This window comes from Protopterus annectens, chromosome 1.part2 (assembly GCF_019279795.1).
Source record: "Protopterus annectens isolate FY-2018-M chromosome 1.part2, PAN1.0, whole genome shotgun sequence".
Taxonomy (NCBI): Eukaryota; Metazoa; Chordata; order Ceratodontiformes; family Protopteridae; genus Protopterus; species Protopterus annectens.
This window is the reverse complement of record NC_056727.1, coordinates 673128582-673153267: the sequence shown is the minus strand read 5'-3', so window position 1 is coordinate 673153267 and position 24686 is coordinate 673128582. Positions and strand designations below refer to the sequence as shown.

Genomic DNA, 24686 nt, shown 5'->3' with positions numbered 1-24686 from the left:
CCAGACTAGACTTAGTTATACCGTCCTATTCTCCAGCAAATGCTGTACTCAAGGGTCATAGAACTGGTTCATTGTTTGGAAAGAGTGAGAAGTTTGTACTCCAGAAGTTTCTTGCTTACCAAAAATGAGCGGTCATGGAGGACTGTGTTGGACCTTTCTTTTCTGAATACATTTATCAAGGTCCTTAAGTTCAAGATGCTCATCCTGCATACAGTGCTTTGTCTGTTGCTGACCAACTGCTTCATGGGGGTCTATATCAGAACAACAAAAACGCATATGTGCGACTACATAAAAATCGACACATAATACGTGAAACCTGTAAACAGCGAACAGCCACATAAATTCACGTGGCTGTTCGGAAAAAAAAAATTAAAACCATTATCCGGTAGGGGGCTGTGCCCCCACACCCCCCCCTAACTAAATATACCAACTCTGAGTTCGCACAAAAGCGAAGGAAAGGCAAACTCTGTGTAGTTGGCCAACTACCTCCTTGCCCTGTGACATATTCATCAAATTGCTTAAATACTGTTCGATGAATATGTGTTGCTCTTTACGTATTCGCTCAGAAGCCGTTTCTTGCTTGTAGTATAGACTCTTTCACGGTCACCCTGGGCTTGAAGGATGCCTCTTATAATATCCCCCATTACTAATCGCTTCAGGAGATATCTGAGATTTGTTGAGTCTGGTTCACATCATCAGTTTTCTATATTGCCTTCTGGGCTGTCCACTGCACTACAAGTGTTTGCCAAATGCCTTGCTGTAGTAGGGGCCCACTGTAGGATTCTGGGTATTCATGATTTGCTGTTCTGTGCAGTCTTCATCCAGGTGTTTGGAATCACTAAAAAAAGTCTCGTCAGTAGTCTTCCATTTTGGGTTCAAGTTGAACCTCCGAAAGTTGTGTCTGACAACCGAGCAAATACTCTTCTTTCTGGGGCAATTGATCGACTCAAACAAGAAAATGGCCTGTCTGCCCAAAGGCAAAGTCTCGTCATACCAGACATTGTTTCTGGAATGCTACAAGAAGTATGTCGCCTCGGTGAGAAAATTCCTACAAATTGTTGAAGTGATGGTGTCCTGGATTCTCATAATACCACTGGCCCATCTTCACATAAAAACAATTCAGTGGTATGTCCACAGTTGTTGGACTCAGCATTTTTCCCTGGAATCCTAGTTGCTAGTGCTGTCCATTGGATGAGAGTTAACCCTGGTGGAGAAATCAGTTAAGTATCAATTCAGGGCTTCCTTTCTTTCCTCTGGTGCTAGTACAATCCATTGTCTGGTTATCTACCTGTATTAGCAGGAATTCCACAGGGATCATTGTTGGAACCAAAAATGAAATTTGTGGATCCATAAGTACACAGATGATTATAAGTTGGGATTTATTATATTTATTGAAGAATTAAATGCCTGTATAAAATCACTGGGTAACTGGGCTTGTGCTACAGGTTTATAATTTAGTTTAAGCAAATATAGTATGTATTTTTATTAAAATGTACAAAGGAATCCAGTTTACTTAGATGAAGTAGGATTTGCAGAAGTTCACCCATATAAAGATTTCGGTATTACTATTACTTCTGATTTACATGAGTTCTAAATGGAAAATCGGATCATCTAAAGGCTATGAACATGATAGGCTGTTTACTGAAGTATTTTGCTGGCTGCATAACAGCATGTTTTGTATCTACACTAAGAGTCCGGTGAAAACTTTTGAGAGTGTTCATCATAAATTCACTAAATTAACTACTGTGGTAAATACCTAAGTGTGTATTCTTTAAGTTACAGGTATCTAAGAGGTTAGTGCATAAAACTTTTCATAATGATATAATGCAAAGCTTATTTAATATAGAGGTGTACAAAAATGATAAAGCACAATAATATGAAATTTAATTTATTTATGTAAAACCAGGTTAAGATACATATTTATAGCAAACTACATAGCAGTTTTGTGAAATAACTTGCCTATTGAAATTCGTCAGTCAACTTCTTTAGATAGTTAAGCTTGGGCAGGAGATTTTAAATTTTGAACCTTCTATTATGGAATCACTGTTCCTTGCCAGCCAATTGACCTAAACACTGTCAAAGTTCTTATGAACTTTACCGTTTGTAGTGACTATTATAGATAATAAATAATAAGTGATACATATATATATATTTTTTTGTAAATGTACTGTATTATTTTTTTTTTGCAAGTTTCTGAAGTCATTTGAGTAATGTATCATGCATTTGATGTATTTTCATGCGCATTATAAGGTATATGGTGGTGATGCATGTGTAGTGTCGCTGTTAGATGTGTGCAGTTGCCTATAGTGCATGACTCCTAGAGGTACGTCCAACAGCTATGCTTCTCTGACTTTGGTGGGTATTGTGATTTGATTTATGGGAAGCAGTACTATAACATGATGTGCAGATGACATGTAATTAAAAATCAGGAAATTAAGTATACAGACAATACAACTTGACAGACTGTTAAGATCATAAAACCAAGATGCTGAGTAGTGAATAAAAACTTAAAACTAGCAAATATACTACATAAACATGCTACCGAAATGGTAGCAATGGGACTCAAGTCAAAGATTTAATGCTTTTGTTCTGTTTTTATTTAGAACTACTTCAGAGATGTTTTAAAAAAAAACTCTTCATGGTGTATTTAAACCTGCCCAATTAATCATGTGACCTTTCTGACAAATCAAATTGCAAACATTTAAATGAGATCTTACATCACTCTACAGACTCTGTAGTCATGCGTCTTTTTCTGTCAACATTTAAATTTGGACATTTTGTGGATGAAGTGAAACACACTAGTCATAGGTGACTCTATAGTCAGGCACACTGATGTCCCACTCACCAGGCTAAACAAGGAGAAGGTTACTGTCAGCGGCCTGTCTGGTGCCAGGATCCGCCACATAACCCACGCACTCAGGTCACTCCACAGCAAGTACAAATATGACTCTGTCATTGTCCATGTTGGTGTGAATGACCTGAGACGTACCACCCTGGACTACATGAAAAGAGACATGAAAGAGCTCTCCGATCTTGTAGCCCAGGCAGGTATGACCCTAGCCCTGAGTAGCATTCTGCCATCACCCAGAATTATGCCGCTGTACAAGGAAAAAATGATTGACTTCAACAATTGGCTAAGCTTCTGGTGTCAGGATCCAGTATCGGTCTGCCTGGGATGACATGGTCGACAGACCACGATGCCTTGCCAGAGATGGCCTGCACCTGTCACCCCTGGGATTCCAGATACTGGCTAACGTTCTTGCCACCCCATATAGTGCCTTTTTTAGGCAAGGTTCAAATGACAAATTCACCACCGTAACAGGAACAGGCAAGCAAAAACTGAGGGTGATGCTACTCAATGCTAGAAGTCTAAATCTCAAAATGCACTCACTCGAAGCACTCCTTAAAATGGAGAACATCGATATCTGTGCCGTGATTGAGATCTGGTTCAAGGCTCCAGGGAGCACCCCTGCACTACCAGGCTATAACTCATACCACACTTTTCGGCCATGTAACCTGGACCGGAACACCAAAGGCGGACGTGTGTCCATATTCATTAAGGATATCCACACCTCCAGGCTAGTTGCTCAGCATAATGCAGCTGAGGTTATCCAAGTGCAACTAACTCTGGGCAAAACTGCAATCCAAATTGTAGCTTGCTACAGATCCCCCACCATGCCCCAGGATTCCCACTCATCTTTTCTTGATGTACTGGAAAATATTAGGGTTCAACCAAACAACTACCCCACCATTAACTGGGAAAACTACTCATGTACCAACTTCTTCGCTCAATGCTTTCTGGAATTCATAAACTGCAATGCCCTGGATCAAATTATCCACACCCCCATCAGGGGCAACAATATCCTAGATCTAGTCATTACCAACATGAGTGACCGGTGTTCCACACCTGAAGTCAATGCCTCATTGGTCCGATCCGACCATAAACTAATTACCATAGATAACACAGCCAAATGCAGCACAGCAAGCCGACAGAGCTCGGAAACAGCGTCAACAAAGAAAAATAAATGAAGTCAGTCACCATATAAATGCTGTCCCCTAACGGCACTGAAACACAGTCTCAAAGACTCAGAAAATTCATGGATGGAAATATGAACCACCGGGCTTGAATGACAAGGTCCAAATTAAACCATTTTTGAAAAGTAGGAAGATTTTTAGACCTAAATGATTAAACAACCAATTTATGTAGTGGTTGTTTCTGATGATGTATTTATTTGGTGTGTGTCTGTGTAGGTGAATTCTCTCTGTTTTTAACATATGTCATATAATACTGTTTGTACATCTACAGTTCACTTTTTAACATTTATATGCATTTTATATGTTTTTATTTATATATTGTATGCAAAGATCTTGTCCTTAGAAGTTTTATGGTTTTAAATATCTTAGTACGTTATACTATTACTGGAGCATTAGCGCTTTAAATTATAATTTGACTTTGAAAGTTTTCACCAATCATAGCCCTGGGAGGGCTATTTAAACAATACTCAAGTTGTACTGTTTGTAAAGTCTGAAGAAGCCTACGGGCGAAAGCGCTTACTACTTGTGTCGTTTTGTGAATAAAGGTCTTTTATTTAATACCATCATTGGATTACTGACTACTTTTTCTACGAGTTCAGTAGTACCATTGGTTTTTTGGATATTTCCATCCATGAATTTTCTGAGTCTTTGAGACTGTGTTTCAGTGCCGTTAGGGGACAGCGTTTATATGGTGACTGACTTAATTACCATAGATATCCACATCCTGCCCCCACCCCCCATTAAGGAAACCATTGTAAAAAATTTCTCCAAAACCAAACTTCATGCTTCTTAAGACAGAAGTGGTGAACTTCATGACACCCATGCAGATGGATAATACAGTTACGACTACTGAATCCTACACAATTGCACTTTATAAGCAATTACACAAGTGCATGGATTGCGCTATCCCAAACAGAACCAAGACGCTATCCTCCAAAAAAAGGAAGCCAATCTGGTGGTCCCCTGCCATAAACAAAACTGTACAACAGAAGGAAGAAACTGTTGCAAAAGAGAGTAAAATCCCATGAGTGGAGGAGCTCCCTGGTCAGCCTCAGTAAGAAGCTGCGATCCCTGATAAAATCCTCCAAAGCTAGTTACAAAAACAAAATCGCCACCGATTCAAAAGACAACCACAAAACGTTCTATAGCTATGTCAAGAATCTCAATGGCAACACTCAGATCTGCTCTGAGTTACAGCACAATGGCACTAAATATACAGACCCAACTGATATTGCTAACGTCCTGGCAGATAGGTTCAGTGCTTACTTTACCCCCCTCTCACTCCCTAAAGAGCCCATCTCTATACCGGAAGAATGCAAAGTTCCTGCAATCACAGCTGCACAGGTAAAAACTACACTCTCAAAAACCGAGAACACAGCATCCATGGGACCAGACAACATCGCAGGCTGCGTTCTACACAAACTACAGAACGAACTGGCACCCCACCTAAGTACCATGTTCAATCATAGCCTCACCTCAGGCTTTGTGCCTGCTGAATGGCGCACAGTGATGGTTATCCCACTCCACAAGAGTGGAGCCTCCACGGACCCCGGGAACTACCGCCCCATTAGCCTGACAAGTCTCATTTGCAAGGCCATGGAATGTATCATCATGGAACTTACAAAGACATTGGTAATCTCCAAACTCTGGACCCCACCCAGTTCGGGTTTGTAAAAGGCAGATCATGTCTCCTAAACCTGATAGACTTCTTTGAAGCAGTCACCAAAGCCGTAGAAAAGGGTAAGATGGTTCACACAGCCTATATAGATCTTGCCAAGGCTTTCGGCACCATCCCCCACTCTGAAATTATAGATAAACTCACTAACCTAGTTATAAATCCCTATGTCACAAGATGGGTTGCCAACTGGCTCACTGACAGAACCCACACTGTGAAAGTAGCAGAGACAAAGTCCAACTTCAGACCAGTGACAAGTGGAGTACCATAGGGTTCAGTCCTGGGTCCTCTCCTGTTTGGTATCTACTTCTCTGAAGTACAGGCTAACACAGAAGGTCTTTGGCTAACGAGGTTCGCAGATGACTGCAAACTAGGAGCCATAATCGAAACTCCTAACGATGTGGATATCCTACAAAAGAGCCTCACTGAGACAGATGCCTGGTGTCAAAGCCATGGCCTCAAGCTCAATGCCAAAAAGTGCATTGTCATCCCCTTTGGTAAAAATTCTGTACCCATGAACTACAACATAGGCGGTAGTATACTTAACACTGAAAGTGTGATAAGCGACCTTGGGACACAGGTGGACAGTAGTCTCTCCTTTGATAATCACACCGCCACAGTAGTCAGGAAATCCTTCTACGTGGCACACCTCATCACAAAAGGTTTCTCATCCAGAAAAAGAGAGGTCATTGTTCCCCTCTACTCATCACTCATTAGACCCATTATAGAGTACAACGCCCCTTTTGGTATGTACCTCACAAGACATCTACAACAACTAGAAAGGCTGCAGAAATACCTCACAAAGAGGATTACCGGCCTCAAACAAATGCCCTACGCAGACCGTCTCAAAAAACTTTACTCTGTCGCATACTCAGAGGTGATCTCTGCCTAACATACAAAGCTATGTCAAACCCAGAGCTGTTGGATATGCTCCACTTAAAGAAATCCCAATCCCTCAGAGCTACACGCTCTAGGGACCTAAACCTTGTCACCACAATAAACAGAACATGACGGAGGGATAGATTCCTGTCCCAGAGACTTCCCATACTCTGGAATAAACTACTTATGTATATCAAGCAAAGATCGTCATTAGCACTCTTTAAAAAAATCTGGATGATTGGATGGGAAATAGGAAATTCACCCCGGGGATCATTTCTGTGGCTCTGCTCGACAGTGGGACAGGAAAATAATTTTCTTGGGTGCCAAAAGCCAGGGTACCTTTTTGGCTGAGCTTGTATAGGCCCCAGGGCTGATACCTAGTACCTACCTATGAACCTAAGCATATCAAATCGAACCTAATTTGTGATCCGATGTAACATAACATAATTTAATGTAATAAAATGTAGTTCTGACATTTTAAAGATATAGGTAGGTAAAGTGAAATTGCTATATAATAAAAAATGAGCAAGAGGCCTTTTTGCCTATAAAAATCACTTGAGGTTGATATGTTCATTCAGCCTTGTTTTTTTTGTCTGCAACAAGCTGCAAATGTTAAGAGGATAATAGACTTTCTAATGTAGTAAAAAGAAAGTGGTGCAACCAACAAACCCAAAAAATAAATAATGTAGAATAAAAAGCCTTAAAATCAACAATCCATCTCAGCTCTGTGTATTCAGTTTTCATCACCGTCAGCCAGAGGTATTTCATATTGTGACATACTTGTTGTACCCCTCTCCCCCCAGAAGATTTACGCAGTGAAACTGAATACACTGAGCTGAGATGGATTGTTGATTTTAAGGCTTATATTCCACCTGGCTTGAACAGTGCTGTCTCTTTGAAACCTCTCAAGAAAAAGAGGTTTGCCACATTGAATTTTATTGTGTGTTTTTATTGGTTGTTACATGTATTTAAACTGCAAGCTTGTAAAAGTTTTTTTATTAAGGTCTGAAGAAGAGGGCAACCTCGAAAGCAGTTACCTAAATCATTATTTTATTTGTAATAAAAGTGTGTGTTTTTTCTCAAGCCATCACACCTTTTTATTCTACATAATAGATTTTCTATTGGTATGTAGCTTTTGGATGTCACTACTAGTAATTTGCGGCTTACCCAGACATCAATCACTTTGTTATAGTAATGTTCATATGATATCAGTTATCTATAGGGATCTACAACTGCACAACTGCAAGTATAGCATACCATCCACATATGGTACAGTTATTGTTGTGGTCATTGCATGTAAATCATATGTGCTGACTTCAAGAATAGTTGTGGTTACCACATGTACTGCACATTAAAAATACCTATGTTAGTATTGTGGACAGTGTTAAGGCGTTTTTGCATTGGTGCTGTGACAATATGTTTGGTTCCTCTAAGTTCACTGCCTGCTATTCTGTAGTATCTGTGTATAAGTATATAAAGTATGTCAGGAGTGCAGCCATTCTTTATATGTTCTTACATCAAGATTACAACTATTCTTTACCTCGTCTGTGTTATATTATTTTCTTCATCGGCCATTTTACATCAAGTAGTTCATAGGTAGTTACTAGACTTGCAGTCCAGAGGACCTGTGAGGAGCCTAGCCCAAATTCCCAGTTGTCCCAAGCACTTTTTGCCTTCTCTGTGAGCTTGAGGAGGTCACTTAACCAAAGGATAGCTGAGAGAGTCAACCATGTAGCACAAGAACCATAGCTCACATCCTTAACTTTCTGTGCCAGCTTGCCAGACTGATGTTTAATTGCTCCGATGATAAACACAATATATAACTGCAGAGACCATCATATACCAAAAAGCATACAGGAAGATCCTTAAATTAGTATTGGAAGATGTAGGGGTGTTTTTTTTTTTTTTGTGGAACACACTTTAACGAAGGCGCTTTTTCAATGAAAGCACTTTCATTAAAGTGCATTCGGTGGGAATGGATTCGGACTTTTTTGATCTTTCGATCAAATGTTCTAGATCCATAGATATATATATATATATATATATATATATATATATATATATATATATATATATATATATATTTATTTATATATATATGTGATAAGGGCAAAAGTCTCATGGGTAATTGGCAAACTACAGCTGAACACATCTCTATTGCACCAGATATGAGGTCCAAATTGGTGTGTGAATTGTACCATCTTTACTTTGAGCTTTCTGCTAAAACAAGTTAAAAGGGTAGAAAAGGGCCCTAGTAACGTAACACATGAAGACTCTAGTTTTTTTCTGCAATAATTAGTATATTGGGGTACTACAGTACAGCACTCCTTTAACGTCTAGTTCTAACCAGTGTGCATCTCCATTAACTGCACAAACATCTTGGCCAGAGCCAAAATAAGAAAACAAGTGGCTACTGCCTAGAATGTAATGTAACATTCTTGTGTACATTGTACACATTGTTGCTACAGTGTCTGGTAAACCTAATGCATGCTGAACAGATTTTGTAATGACCTTATATGTCACTGCTGTAAATACATGGTGTAGCACATGCTCACTATTATTCAATCATGAAACGTTTTCTGCAAGTATGCAGCAAATATTCATAGCTAATTGAGTAATACACTAACCACAACTGTGAATGCAATTTTCCAAGTTCCGTATTCATGTAGCTACCTCTTGCCAGCATGACAAAGTCTACATTACTCATTATCACATACTGTTATGATGTTCCAGTACTGTTCAAGAGAGGTATGTGAGTAAATTGTTACAGTTTCACAATCCTTCACAGTACTTGTTTACATGAACCACTACTGACTTGCTATTGCACACTGTTCATTACTGTATGCACATCCGTTTACTGATCTGAGTATGGCATGCTAAGAGTTAGCAGCTTTGAGTCTCCCTGTATGACCATACTGTATGGTATTCCTGCTCTCTGTGATATTCTAGACATACTAGCAAAGTCTGTCATTTTACAATTATAGTTGCTCTGGTGAAAAGTCCTGCATCATGTGCATATTCCTCAGCAAGATTTTTTTTTTTTTTTGCAAAGAAGTTATTTATCAATTGTTGATTGGGTTAGTTCTACAAGGTTTAGCAGCCTCTTTTCAGGGGAGACCCAAGGGAGTATTTGTACTACTAGGGGAAATTTGACAAGGGCATTAGTGAATTTCCCTACTTTTTCTATAAGTGATGTGGTATCTTTTACATCCACCTGAGCTACCACCAACTGAAGCAGATGGGGCATCGGTTTAATGTCTCATCCGAAAGACAGCACAATCAGAAGTGCAGCACCCCCTCCTTATGCCGCAGTGCAGTGTTAGCAATTGATCTACCTGGTGTGGGAATAGAACCAACATGGATTTGTGCTGACTTTTGTGGTTGTGTCTCTTCTAAGCCCTCCTCTTCCTGATAACAAGTTATGCATTGAAACTCTGGTGATTAACCCCTCTGCGTTGTGATCACCAGCTGGGTGCAAGAGGAGAGTGATAGGATGGCTGGAAACAGTGCTTAGAGGCCCTACCTTACATACTGGCATTATTCAGAAGGAGATTGTGAGCAACTAGGCATGTCCCCCCTCCGCCCTAACCATATGAATGTGGTCATACCACTTCACGACCTGCCCATTCACTGAGCCCAGATGCCATTCTTTATTCCAATTTTAAAGAAGGCACAAGGCTACAAGTACCGTCTGCCTTGCTACAATATATTGTCATTATCTCTTCCACCAGATAGAGGTTAGCAGGCATGGCCTCATCGTTCATTTCCTCTGTCAGATCCTGTAGATGCCTAGACTGCATAAATGAACTCAGGTTTGGTTCATTGCCAGGACTTCATCAGTGTAACTGGCGTGCTGTACATGACTTGCAGACTGTGTGTATACTGCTGGGTGAGTAAGTGTTTCTGAATATTGAGACTGTGTACTGTCAGTTCCTGGAAAGATGCACATTTTGCAGGGAATAAGATCCTGAAGTATTGCATGTTAATGAGACTGATTACTAATGTATGGCATTGGATAGCTAAATATGGTGCTCAGTATGTCATGCAAGTCTGTAGTATTTTGAGGTAGATATATACATGGGATTATTACCTCTACATAGGGAGATAGTGTAGTTGCATGATACCAAGGTATGTCCCTTATCAACTTTATTACATCTGTTAGGCTGTATCAAGTTTTAGGTGTGTGTTTATATGTATATGATTATAGTGCTCTTGTCATATGTTGATGATGTGGAACATTTTTGCATGGAAGATACAACCTGTATATTGTGATACTACCTAAATTTGTGAAAATTCCTTTGGAAGCTTTTGATGTAGATGGCAAAACTTCCATTGTAATGTGTGATGTGGGCACCTGTTGTGGATACGGATGCATATTTTTCAACATTGTGCTATCCATAGCTATGTTATGCTCTTAGCATATACCATCTACAACTGTCAATGCTAGTGTATCACATACTAGTTCAGTGCACAAATACTTTCATGTCTATGTGGCTGTGTAGAAAAGTGAATCTCTATGAAGTTCAGATTCAGTATATTTTTGCATATATATGTGTATGTTATGTGTGTGTGTGTATAGTAAGCAAAGACAACATATATTGTATTAATGCATTGGATAAACATCTGTCCTGTCAGTGTTACAATTCATGTGCATATTACACAAAGGCATGGTTTGTTGCATTACCCCCTTTAATTATTCTAAAAACTTTGGAATATAGGAGTGGAATAACTTTTGGAATTCCCACTTGTGTGTGTGTGTGCGTGTGTGTGTGTGTGTGTGTGTGTGTGTATATATATATATATATATATATATATATATATATACACACATATATATATAGTAGTAATGTAAACCAAAGCAACATATACTGCTTTATCTATTGCATAAAGTCTGCCTTGTCAATATTACTATTCCTTTGCATATCACGCGTGAATACTGTTTGCTATGTATTCCTGTAATTACAATGAGGACTTTGGAGTAATGCCGTGTAGTTTTTTGAAATCCCACCCAATGAAATAAAGAAAAAAATAGAAAAGCCAATAAAACTTTTATAAATAAGCAGTAAGCACTTTCTTTCCCAAATAATACTTAATGGTTCAAGAGTTTCATTTTGTTGAATGCAAATCATTTGCCATGTTAGAATTATAATGTTAAATTTAAATGTGATGTGAAGACAAAGGGTTTGAAACATTAAATGTTTTTACACCATGTTATATATTTTAGATGTTTTTTTGAAGTAAAAATTTTAAACTTTTTGGCCAGTAGAATCTTTGCTTTTTATCCAGGGATTGTTTTGGTATGCATTTATGTATGCAGTTAGTTTGATGAACTTTCATTAATTGTTTGGGGATTATTCATAAATAAAGATTTCATTTCCATTCAGCCGACTGGCTTTTTTCTCTCCTTCCTCCTCTGCAAGAGCAACCCAGTTGCTCCTATATCTACAGCTGGACAGCCCTTGCATTCTTTGGAGTGAGAGTTGGGCATCCCCAGGCTAGGCTACAGTTCTACAGCCAGTTTGATCCAGACCAGATGGTCAGTTGGCCTATTCATTCCTTAATGGTAAGAGTTTGGCATTAAGGAGTGGGCCAGCTTACTTGTCCTGCATATCAGCCTATTCCTATTCTAACTGGACAAACCCCTTCCTCTCGCCAGCTTTATCGGAACTGCTGCATGTTGCCATTTGCAAGATGGATGCATCTGTATGCTGACTTATCTAGTGTGCATGAACTGGCAGTGCATGATCTTAGGCTAGTGTTTCACAGTTACAACACCTAGTGCTTCTGCTATGCGTCACAAAGTGTGGAGCAGAAGCAACTTCCTTTTCGTCCCAGGATGGGAGAGCCAGTAGTTGACATTTACTCCCATTCTCAGTGGACAACTGTGTCATGCATGTTGGCTACAGTCAGGACTTTATGCCTTAATAGCGACAACCATACATCCTGTGTGGATGTATTGATTGAGCCAGGACATCCATGGCATTTCTTAGTTGTGTGCTCACTGGTGGTTTTAGAAGTAATTTTAAGACAAAAAAAAACCTGTTGATGATTTTCCTTTGTCTTAATGCACTCCCTAAAACACACTGTGGTAGCTTCAGAAGATGTCATTAACTACCCCCCACCCACCCAAAAAAAACACTGGAAATGGTTGGATTTCTCTCCCATTTACAGTCGATTTTCAGGCTGACGTTGTTGGTATGGGCTGTGACCTTGCATCTGTCCTGAGAACATCAAATGCTCTTGGAATCTGGCTTGGAAGACTGTTGCCTGCCTGTGAAGGTAAGCCCTGTTCAGTTTTGAATAACCTTAAGTATGATAGAGATTTGAGTCTTCTAATTTTTCATTGTTATTTTTTTGGAAAATGTTTGAGGCCAGGGTTAAATAGTGTTTAGGAATGTGATGTGTGCTAGGTAGTAATTTATTAACAGTTTGTTTTCTTGTGCATCATTTTTCAAAAGAGGCAGTTCAACTCTTCCCATCCTTAACTTTTCTAAGAGGCGATGTTGTGTGGTTTCAGCCCCCGATGTTCATATGAGCTATTTCTGATTTGAGTGCAGAGCCATTTTTCCCCACTTGAGTGGCTGGTCTACATTATGTTGAGCTTACTAGTATTTATCTACATCTTCAAAGCAAACAAACTGTGGCTAAATATCATGCATGAACTGTGCATTATTTCAGATCGATTAAAAAACAAGATTTCCTTGAGGTGAAGAATTATAATTGTTGCTAAATTTAGTTAAAATTGAATGTCATTATCTGCTTTACCAGTCTTAGAAGGTTTAACTTGTCTTACACTGTATATAAAAAGAGGAGAGATGTTTAGGGCTGACAGGTTACTTCTTATACTATTATGAGTGCCTTTCATGTTGTGGTAAACAGTATTCTTTGACTTAGAAAATTCCTGAGCTTTGAGAGGCCGTTTTTTTTGCTGCCACCTTTAGAGTGGTAATAACACAAGGGACTACCTTAATTGGTCAAAGAGAGTTTGGGCAGGAGAATTTCATAGAAGTCCTATTGGTTGAATTTAGTATGCAAAATGCTTCACAAAGTCTGTCATGTCATTTGGTCGAATGTTGCTACTTTAGTACTTTCATGTTGAGGTTAGGAGTAAAGTAGTATTAAGGTCTGGGTTTGGAGAAGGGTTAGTGGTTAGTACAGTATGTTGTGTCTGGTATGTTTATACATTGCCATTCACAAGAAATATTGTGAATACTTGTGTCTGTGCTCTATGCACGTGTTTACATTTTCTTTTCTAGGGTATAGGTTCATAGGGGTGTTTGATCTTATTTATTTATTGTTTTGTGGAGATCATTTTCTTTTCACTGAGCATATCTTTGACTGAGTCACCCAGACTCCTGATACAGTTGCCAGTATGATCAGAACTTTAGACTGAGATGTTTCACAAGAACATATGCATTTAATTGAAGGGCTTGATAAGCACCCAGTAACTATTTCAAATCATGCGCCAGTAATAACTAAAATAAAAACACAGGCTAATGAAATAAAAATGAGACACTGGGGCTTTACTACCTGTCTGATGAAAAGAGAGGAATTTAAGAAATGGGTAGGTGGAAATTATTTAGGAGCTATAGGAGAAGATAGAAATTTCTTCTGAAAATATAGCTAGGGAGTGGAATACAATTAAGGTGGAGTTTAAAAATAGGGTGGAAATAAAAAGGGAGCTATGGTTAAGAAATAGCAAGAATTATTTAGAGGGACTGACAAATGTTAAAGTATTGCAGAATAGGGGGAATCTCACAGAACAAGAAGAGGATCAACTGCAGAATGCTAAGCAGAAAATAAGGAATTACCTCAGTAATATACACAAATTTAGAAAGATTGCTGTTAAGCAACTGTTTTTTTTTTTTAACAACAACACTGCAGCACAAAAACTTCTAGTACAATGACTCAGGCAACAGAAATAGAAAGGGCTGTTGCCAGACTTAGGGAGCTTATAACAAAGAAGGTAACGAGATCCTGTAGAGGTATTAGAAATATTTCGGAAATTCTATGAAAGTCTGTATAAAGCAAAGAAATGTGGAAATCAAGAAAAGATGCAAATGGAAATGTTTATGGACTAATTAAGTATGCCAAGGTTAGAGGTAGATGAGGCTCAATTACTAATGGTTAGGATAGGAGGAGATGAGGGAAAAATTGTGATGTATAACCAGGGTTGCTAGATTTGCAGCCCCCCAGGTCTGGACATAAAAAAAGGTCTTCACGGCAAGTGCTTCTCGTTTAATGCGGAACACAAGAAGCTCCGTGTTTAGCAATTGATTTGATTGGCCCGTATGCCAGGTATACGGGACAATAAAAAAAAAAAAAAAAAAACAAAGCGGAGGCTGGCCGGGATTTAAACTGGCAAGGCGGGTCTCGGGACCAGGCTGCTGATCTCGGGACAGTCCCGCCCAAATAGGGACGTCTGGCAACCCTGTGTATAACCCATCTACAGGAAAGTCCCCAGGAGTATATGGTATTCCTGTGGAAGTTTGGAAGCTAGGAGGAAAAAGATAATAAAGATCCGGAAGGTTTTGTTTAACAGTATTTTAAGAGGAGGGAAAAATACCAACATCCTGGAAGAAAGCAGCGGTAGCTGTAATACCTAAAGCGGGTAAAATCCATCAGACTCAGCTTCATAAAGGTCCATTTCAGTACTAAACCATGATTATAAAGTGTTCATGTCTATAATGGCTAAAAGAATGACAAAAGTAATGCCAAAATTGATAGATATGGATCAGTGTGGTTTTGTGGAAGGGAGGCAAACATTGACAACATTAACAGAACATCAGTGATCTAGACGGAATCAGAATATATGAAATTACCATTGTTGGTGAGTCTTGATGCTATGAAAGCATTTGACAGAGTAAGTTGGGACTTTATGAGCAGGGCAATGGAAGCATTTGCATTTCCTGAAAAAAATCATAAGGTTGATTTAGGAGGATGTATGAAGGATCAGAGGAGAAAATTGAAGTGGGTGGGGTCCTGTCTGATAATTTCTGCTTGAGCAGAGAAACCAAGCAGGGATATCCTCTTTCCCCTTTGTTATTTGCATTATATTTAGAACCATTGGCAAAGAAAATAAGGGGCTTAGAAATTCAAGGATATAATTGGTATGGTAGTCAAGAAAAGCTGGCTCTTGCAGATGGAAGGGGATTTGAGGGGAGATCTATGCCTGGCATACAGGGCATTATCAGACCGTACTCTCATGGATTTCCCTCATATCCACAAAACAAACAGCACCAGAATTACCCGTTCTAAAGACTTAAACATTGCCTGTGATATAAATAGGACCTGCTGGAGAGAGAGGTATGTATCTCAGAGACTACCCATCCATGTGAAACAGAGTTCCTCCCTAACCCAGTTCAAGTGCAACTTGGACAATTGGATAGGAAACCAGAAATTCATCCCTGGTTTTTGACACCTGTGTCTCTAATAGACACAGGTAACCTGTAAATGGTTGATCTCCCAGGCCCTTGCTTACTTATCAAGGGTATCAAAACTTGTCAGAGGTTTGGGATGCATAACTAGGCCTAAAAAGACCCTTGTGGTCTTTAGCCTAGTAAACACCTATGAAGCTATAAGATTAAATTATTTTATACCTAACAAAACCAGAAAGAGACGTTACAGTGTTGTGGAACATTTTGAGACAGTTTCAAATCATTTTGGGATACAAAATGAATGAAGCTAAAACAAAGCAATAGCGGTAAATTCTGTACCCACACACAAATTGGTCCAACAATATCTATATTTATGGGGACATTATAAACTGAAGTGTTTAGGAGTATGGATTAGCAATGACTCTGTTGTGGCAGCTAAGGATATGTGGGAAGATACTAAAATATAATACAAAAACTGAGAAAATGGAAGCTTTGTTACATGGAAATGAATATATAAAAGCAGTTAAAATGTTTTTAGTCCCATTAGTCCTGTAAGACAGGTCAGGCATATTTTTATCAATCGGGAGAAGTTGTGGATAGTAATTAATAAAGAGATGAAAAACTTTATCTGGGAGGGGAAGATGGCAAGAGTCAAGTGGGATAAGCTGATTCTTCTCGTAGAACAGGGTGGATTGGGATTACCCAATTTGAAAGGGGTATTTCAGAGCTACTCAGTTAAGGCTCCTATACATAGCACAAACAGGAAACTATAATTCAAAGTGGAAAGGGATAATGTTGAAACAGGGGGGAAGCTCAAGAAACAAGGAGAGGCTGGGATTTTGGATGCAGGCCTTTAAGGAGAATAACAATAGTCATACAGGATATTATATCCATAAAGTTGCAGAAAGTATTCTAAGAACTAAGCCAACAGAGGAATGGAGCAAGTAGATTCTGACAATGGGGATGACTGCAGTTAGGGATATAGACAATAGGCAAGAAGGATCTGGAATTTATTGGAGAAAACTGGAAAAGGAACCGAGGTATTGAAAGCAAATAACTAGATAGGGAAAGGTAATAGAATAGGAAGAAGCCAAGAATTTATTTGGACTGCAGGTTAGAGATTGCCTTCCCTATCAAAGATTGATATCAGAGTATAGGCAAAAAAAAAAGAAATAGGAGGGTCATAAAAAGACCAGCACTGGTAGAGTTTTTAGTAGAGTCTAGAACAGAAGTGCCATTAAAAAGGAATAGTTAGTAGACCATATAGATTATTGCATTATAACTATAAGAATCAATCAGAGGAGGTTAGAAAGGATTGGGAATATAGACTGGATAAGCAGTTCACTAAGAAACAATGGGAGGATTTAAGTATGTCTGAAATATGCAACAAAATTTAAAAGATTTAGGATTTTTGCTTGGAAATGTTTACATACATATTTTTATACCCCAAATAGACTCCGGAGAATTTTTCCTCAGGTAGACGGCAAATGTTGTAGGTGTGATGGGGAAGAAAGAAGTACTTGGGAACATATTTTCTGAGAGTGCGGTGGGTTGGCGGACTTTAAGGATTTCCTGTGGGATGCACTGTCAGAGATTCTGGTTGGGCAGATTGGTGTGATGAGGGAGATGATTTTTCTGAAGTGTGATACAGAATTGGAATTGCCTAGACATGGTAAGGCCTTGCTGTGTCTAATTAGGATAAGTGCCAAAAAAGCGATTACTAGAAAATGGAAATCAAAATCTAAACCAACTATATCAGAAGTAGTCAATATAGTAATAGAGATAAAACGATTGGAACCGAGATCTTTAGAAAAGGGTAGGAGCAAACTAATTAGGAAAAAATGGTAATTGTGGAAACAATACATACAGGGGAGGAATGAGGTTTAAAAGAAGGCAGGATTTAAATGAGCTATGTAATGTTTCACTGAAAATGATTGGGTAGATTATAAGTGATGTATACATTTTGCAGCTGGGTGTGTGTCATTATGGTTTGTGATGTAAAATGTTTGCAACTAGGGTTGTGTCAGTGTGGTTTATTTTCATTTATATAAATGTATGATTGCTTATGTTGCAAGTGATGGTTTAATAAAGATGTTTCTTGTTTAAAAAAGGGGCAGGAACTGAATAATTTGTGTAATGTTGCTTAGGTTATATGATATATAGCAATGCATGTTTAGTATAATGTTTGCCAATGTTTAATTTGCTAATACAGTTTGATTACTTTTGTATAAATGTAAATTTGCCTGTGTCACGTGATAATTCAATAAAGGTGTTTAAAAATAAACAAACATGAGCCTCACCTGATTTCCATATTTCCTTACACATTACTTGAAAGCTATGCCAACAATTCTAGCAATGTGATAAGTGAGAGTATAGCCTTGGCAGTTTCTAATGTTGCCTGCATGTTAACACCGTGTTCATAATTCGAGCAGAAGCATTAAAGCATTTATGTTTTCAAATTAATTTTGTTGTCATTTTGTATATGGAAACATTCTTTATAACAGAAGAGTCAAACTATGTAATCTTGGACACCTGCCAGTGGGGCTTTATTGGTAAATGACAGCATCCTATGTCAGTATTGGCATCTGTACTGTATGTGTGTTGGCCTTTGTAGGGGGTTAAGATTGCTGAAATGTTGCCAGGAAGCTCCATAGTTTGCAGAGTGAGTGAGTCCATATGGTATAACTTACTGCACATGTGATTTCTGGCTGACATCTGCTCTTACTTTCATGCAGTTTCACTTCATTTACTGTTCTAGTAGTGCTAATTCTTTTGCTAGGCTGCAGTTTGGAGATACTTTTGACACTTTGGTAAACTTTTTTGACTCCATTTCTTTATTCATTGTTGTATTATTTGTTTGTTTATTTGCTTTTTTGCTTCCAGGCAGTAATTGTTCATACATTTTCAAACTGAAACTTGATCCTTTGGTAAAAGTTGATAGGAAGATTCTTTGTTAAAAGAATATTACAGAGATTGTGCTCAGGCCTTTGTAGTTTTATTTTTGATTTTTGTGCTGTTAACTTAACCGTGCTTTGTAACTATGAATGTCCTTCCAAGTATTACTGACTGATGGGATATCCTGACAAGGATAGCCATGCGTCCATCCAGCAAACCAAAGCCTGTGTGCATTCCTCTCACGCTGTACCCAAAGGTGTAAGGTGCTTGAGAGACATACATGCACGAATTAGCTCAGAAGTATTTTTGCTGCCAGCACAAATGCAGAACTTTGATTCGAATTTGGTCTGTGAGACATACACTTCATACAACTTCTTAGCCATTAGGCAGTTAAGAACCCCACTGGAGACCATTCCTCTTCTCATTGTTACTTCTTAATTGTTGTACATGTCATCAAAGTGAGTAAAAAGCTCCGGTACAATAAATTGAACTTTTACATCATTGAGTGTATGACTGGCAGTCCATTGGAGGACAACACAAATGACAGACTCGAAAGAAAGGAATTTGAGTGGCAAATTACACTCTGTGCCAACAGATACCCTGGCCTTAACACTTCCCTTCCCATTAACTGCATTCTGAATTTAAGAAAATTGGAACCACTGATTATATTACTAATCACGACAAAGCTGGTCTTGATGCCAATTTTAATGGTGGACTGTTGGTACATACTACTGCTTGCTATTCAGTTAGTATCTAATGTTAATTTTTATTTAGTTGTTAATTTCCATGCTTATGGAGCTTATTACATGTTTATTTTTCAGTTTTTGACTTGTCACCCCCCCTTCTGTATTTTAGCAAACACTGAGACTAGCTTTTGGTTAATGCATGCTCGTAAGTTTTGAAGGTTTCATACATTTTCATATACACTAAATTGATGTGAATAGTTTTTTTTTACTGTTCCCCCTTTACAATCCAAACATACTTTTCTAATCCCTCCCGTGCTTGGTCAGTTTTTTTTTTTTTTTTTAAACAAGGGGACCCAACTCCCAGCACACACACACACACACACACCACACCACACCACACACACACGTATTTCAGGAGCAAGTGTCATTTAATTTTTTTCATATAACATAGAATCCAGTGACACGTATTTCCCTGGCATAATGCCCCCACTATGAAAAACCTTTAAATGGCACGGAAGATCAACTGGGCTAGATGGCTTGTTAGTCTCTGGTCTAGAGGCACTTTATGTTATACATCCCCCCAACTAGCCGGATGGACACCTTACACGCCTGGTTTTCCACCTCAGTATTTAATACCTCTTCTAATGGCTTTATCCAGTCAAATATTCCTTCCCTGAGCAGCCCTAGTTAATGCAGTTAATATAAAGCACAATTAAGTGGATATTCAAATTATCAGGCTCCACAGATTTAGACATAAGATTTAAAATGACTTGTCAATCCAGTCTCTACGTTGGTACTTGCTAAAAGTCAAACATGTCTCCACATTCAACTCAGCCATTCCGCAGGATCGACATTATTTGAATCCTGTCCCAGTCAGGACCCTAAATTGTTAGTAGCTCCACAGACAAATCTAGCCCCAGGCCCTTATTATGATTATTCCACTGGCTCACAAACCACTTCTAAAGAGGACAGCCGGGACACACTTCAGGCTACCTCTAACTGGACACATTCCCATTTTACACACCAGTGACGATCGCATTCAGTGCGACAGCCCAGTTGGCAAAGCAATGGCACCCATTATTCTTTTTGCACTACCAGTATAAGAAAAACACTTAAAAATTATAAACTAACTTTTAGAACTAAAACAGGTTTTATTTAGAGCATTGCATCCATAAGTGAGCCTAACATAATGCTTGTTAGCAATAACACATAAAAAGTAGAGCTCTGAATAATCAGGTCTGCACACCTCTAGAAACAGGATTTAATATTTTAATTGTTCCTCCACCTTGGTACCGCACAGACTCCGGTACAGTTATGTCCCTTAAAGGTTAGCCATCTACTACAAGACGCCATTCCCACATTGTCAAATGTACACACACATACACGCGCGCTCACACACACATGCACACACATGTCCGAGTGGCATTTGATCCTTTTGGGTATACTTTATAATTATTTAAAATTACTAAAACCCAAGAGAATCTTTACAAAGCTCAACTCTGCACATTTCTTTAATCCACACTCCCTCGACCACTAAACAAGCCAGCGTACAAGTAAACAAACAGCCAGCCAAGACTTCAATCAGGAATAGTTACATGAGACCAGGAAGTAAGACTCCATCAAATCAAGTAAAACACTCGTAATCAGGTAGAGCACTTATTAAAAAAAAAAAAAAAACAAGATCATGGTATTATTGGGGCTAAAAACAATATAACTAAATAGAAATGTCTCAACCTATGCCTTAAAATTTCAGCCCCCTCACTTTATTGTTATACTAACAGCCACATTCCATTTTATTCTTTGCAGCAGATCTAATTAAGCTAATTAAATTTGAAAGTGCTTATTTAATTTTGTCACAGACACCCACTATAACAACGACACTCATAGGCATGGGAGGTTGACATAATGGTTAAGGTGTTTACCTTATAGGCACAAGGTGTAGGGTTTGATTCTTGCATGTGGAAATTGGCTAGGCATAAAATAACCCATGAGGGCAGTTAGCCTAGAACTAATCTCTGAACCTGTGGAGTTTTCTTTGGGTGGGAGAGTTGGTTTAGTGGTTAAGGTGTTTACCTTACAAACACAAAGTGTAGAGTTTGATTCTGACATGGGGTAATTGACTAGGCTTAAAATGGCCCACAAGGGTAGTTAGTATAGTAAAAATCTAGGAACCTATAATATAAAAAGCTTTATATTTGTGAAAGTACGATTTGTTATTCCTTTGCCAGTTGATACATTTTTGATCTTTTTGAAGCTCATTTATTGATAACCTATGTTTGTAAAGACTGCCAGAAATTTAATTATCTCCAGTACAATTAAGGTTAATTAATAGGCATCACCTTATACTGATTGTAAGCCACCCCACTTGGACCCTCCCTCACATTGGACACGAGTTTGGCAAGAGCACAAGTACGCCCATGCAGGGCATAATAAATACAGCACTGGATTGTAAGAAACCTTAGAAAGTGCTCGTCTGCCTTAGGTCGCACAATAAACTAATTTAAAGGACTGAAACTCCTGTTGCCTGATTTTTCTTGATCACCTGGTATAACCTGATGGTGTATTCACTGACCTCCACAGCAAGATTTGAGATTGTGACTGGTACCCATGGTTCAGTTATTTTCTGTGATTTGGATTTGTTTTTATGACCCCCCCCCCCCCCCACACACACACACACACACACACACACAGACTCCAGGAGTGAGATTTCCAGCACGTTCCCCGTACAACTCATCCAGGAGGAGATCGTTAATTTTTTTTGATTAGTTGTCATCTAAGAGAGGGAAATGTAATTGTGGGAGACAAAATCCTCGCAACGGGCACCATTCAATGTCTTTTTGCCTAGGAATGGAGCGTAGTTACAGAGACTGTGCTGTCAGTCCTTTGTCTGTAAGACCCTTCACAGCCATCTGTTGTCTTAGAAAATGTATTTAGAAAATCAAAGACTCAGAGCTCACACACTGCACAATGTTGTTTGAGCCCTCTTGCCTGAACATCCAGCCATTACTGGATAAGAAGCCTAAGATGGTGAAACACAAGGTTTTCTGCTGGCCAGCCTGACCTGGATGTTATTTTGTTTCTCTTGAGGATTCCTCAGACTGTGTGGTTCCTTCAGCTGGTCGCCTCTAGTTTACCTAGTCAAACGCTGTTATGGAGCAGTCCGCTTGCACATTCACTGTGGCTAACCAAACATCTGCTTTAGATGAGAAGAGGGAACCTCGGCTGGTCATCCCCAAGGGACCAGAGATTATTCCTCAGATTTTAGTGAGGGAGAGGGCACCTGGTTCCCTGATTGAAGTCCATCTGGGCTCTAAGCCACCACATTTTGTTCAGGCAGACACTTCCCATTGAAGGTAAAACAGAGTACTAAACATACTTGTACTTCGACAGTAAGAGATCCTCAGAAGGAATGCCAAGAGATTACACAGAAGCTGTTTAAAGCCCCCTTATAATACTTTCAGGCTGCTCCTACTGCTGTTCCTTCTTTTTCTACCCTCTCTAGAAACAGAGGGAGTCTTCCTCTGAGGATGAAATTCAGGATTCAGAAGATCTCCATATTCTTCCTTAGAGGAACTTTCTGAGGCATTTTAAATGGAAGGACACTAAGATATCTGCTCAGCAGAGGTACTAGGATCTTTTGGACATGGGTGCACTAAAGCCCTCTGCCATTCCTCTTGTCTTGGTGGCCCAATTTGTTAATTTTACTAATGCCTGTTTAAATCCTGAATTCCAGACCCCCTGCTCCAAAGAAATTTGATGGATTTTATAAAGTGCATGTTGCTCAGAAATTCCACGCTGTGATTTCCCTTTCTACTGAGATGTCAGCCAAGCTGTTTCCCTCCAGTAATGTCTTGCCTACAGTAAGACTAGCAGAACTGTGGACAGGTATGATAAAAAAAAGTTTATACCTCTGCAACCTTAGCCTTTAGAATAATTACCAGACCCACATGACCAGGTATCTCTTATCCATCTTCTAATCTGGATGATACAATTAATGCCTTGCCAGAATCCAAAAATAAGTTTTCTTTTCTGTCTTTGCTTACCTCTGTCTCTCAAGTGGCCAGACAATATCAAGTGTTATTGTGATGCTGCTGATGCATTTTCTAGAGGGGCTACTTTTGTATCTCTTATACTGTGGTAATCTTGACTAAAACTTCACTCTGTATGCAAGGACATCAAAGGCAAAATCTTGGAATCCCCTCAGGATAAACAGCATCTGTTTGGACCTACAGCTGCAGATCTTTTCACATTCTTGCAAGAAAAGGGGAAAGTTATATAGGCCTTAAAACAGATTTTCTTTTCCCCAGTGCCCAAGTTCTAGAGGAGTTATACAGTTAAAGCTTGTCTTTTTGTTAGAAGAAATCAAAAACAACCCAAGAAATGAAAAATAGCCAAAGGAAAGCAACTTCATGATAAATTATGCATGATGCGAAGAGTTCTAAGCCTACTTTTCCTGATAAACTGCCTCTTTACCTGATAAACTGCCTCTTTATGACACTGTACTTTTACCCCCCCCCCCCCAGTTGTTTCCCCAGTCCCAAAGCCATCCCTCTCTCTTTCTGCCAACCGGAAAGAGAGTCACAGCCAACAGGTGTTCTCTTTATCATAGCACAAGGTTACAAAATATCTTGGAAGACTCTTTTACCCTTTTCTGGAATTAGTCAGCCACTTCAAAATCAGTTACCTCTCATAGATGATTACTAGGCTAATAATCCGGGAGCCTTTCTAAGCCTAACCAAGTTTTTTCTGAAAGAATGATGATGTCACATGTCCAACTAGGACATTAAGGATCAGGCATTTATAAGTTACCTCTCTTCATAAGAAACGTGGGTTCCAGGCCAGGTGTAAATTTGCATTCCCAATCCATTGGTCTAGGTTGTGCTTACATTGGGTAATAGATGAACTCACCTTCACGTGGACGGGAAGACTGTTCCATAGGAGCGACAGTCTCTGGGACTCGTATCTGTCGCTTCTCTCTGCTGTGTCCTGCTTTTTTTTTAAGGAAACTTGAGATGTTCTGTGTCTGTCTCACTTTTCCAGCTTTCTATTTTACCCTTTGGCCTTTCTACTGCCCGAAGGGTATTTATAAAGTCTTTAGCTCCTGCTACTGCCTTCTGCAGACTTCAGGGAATCCAGAAA

General features: G+C 39.1%; 1 protein-coding gene across 8 annotated transcripts in view; it reads left to right on the top strand.

The window, feature by feature from the left end:
* Positions 1-24686, top strand: part of CEP170 (centrosomal protein 170) — a 2077048-nt gene that overhangs the window by 1263092 nt on the left and 789270 nt on the right. The gene's annotated exons all lie outside the window — the stretch shown is intronic.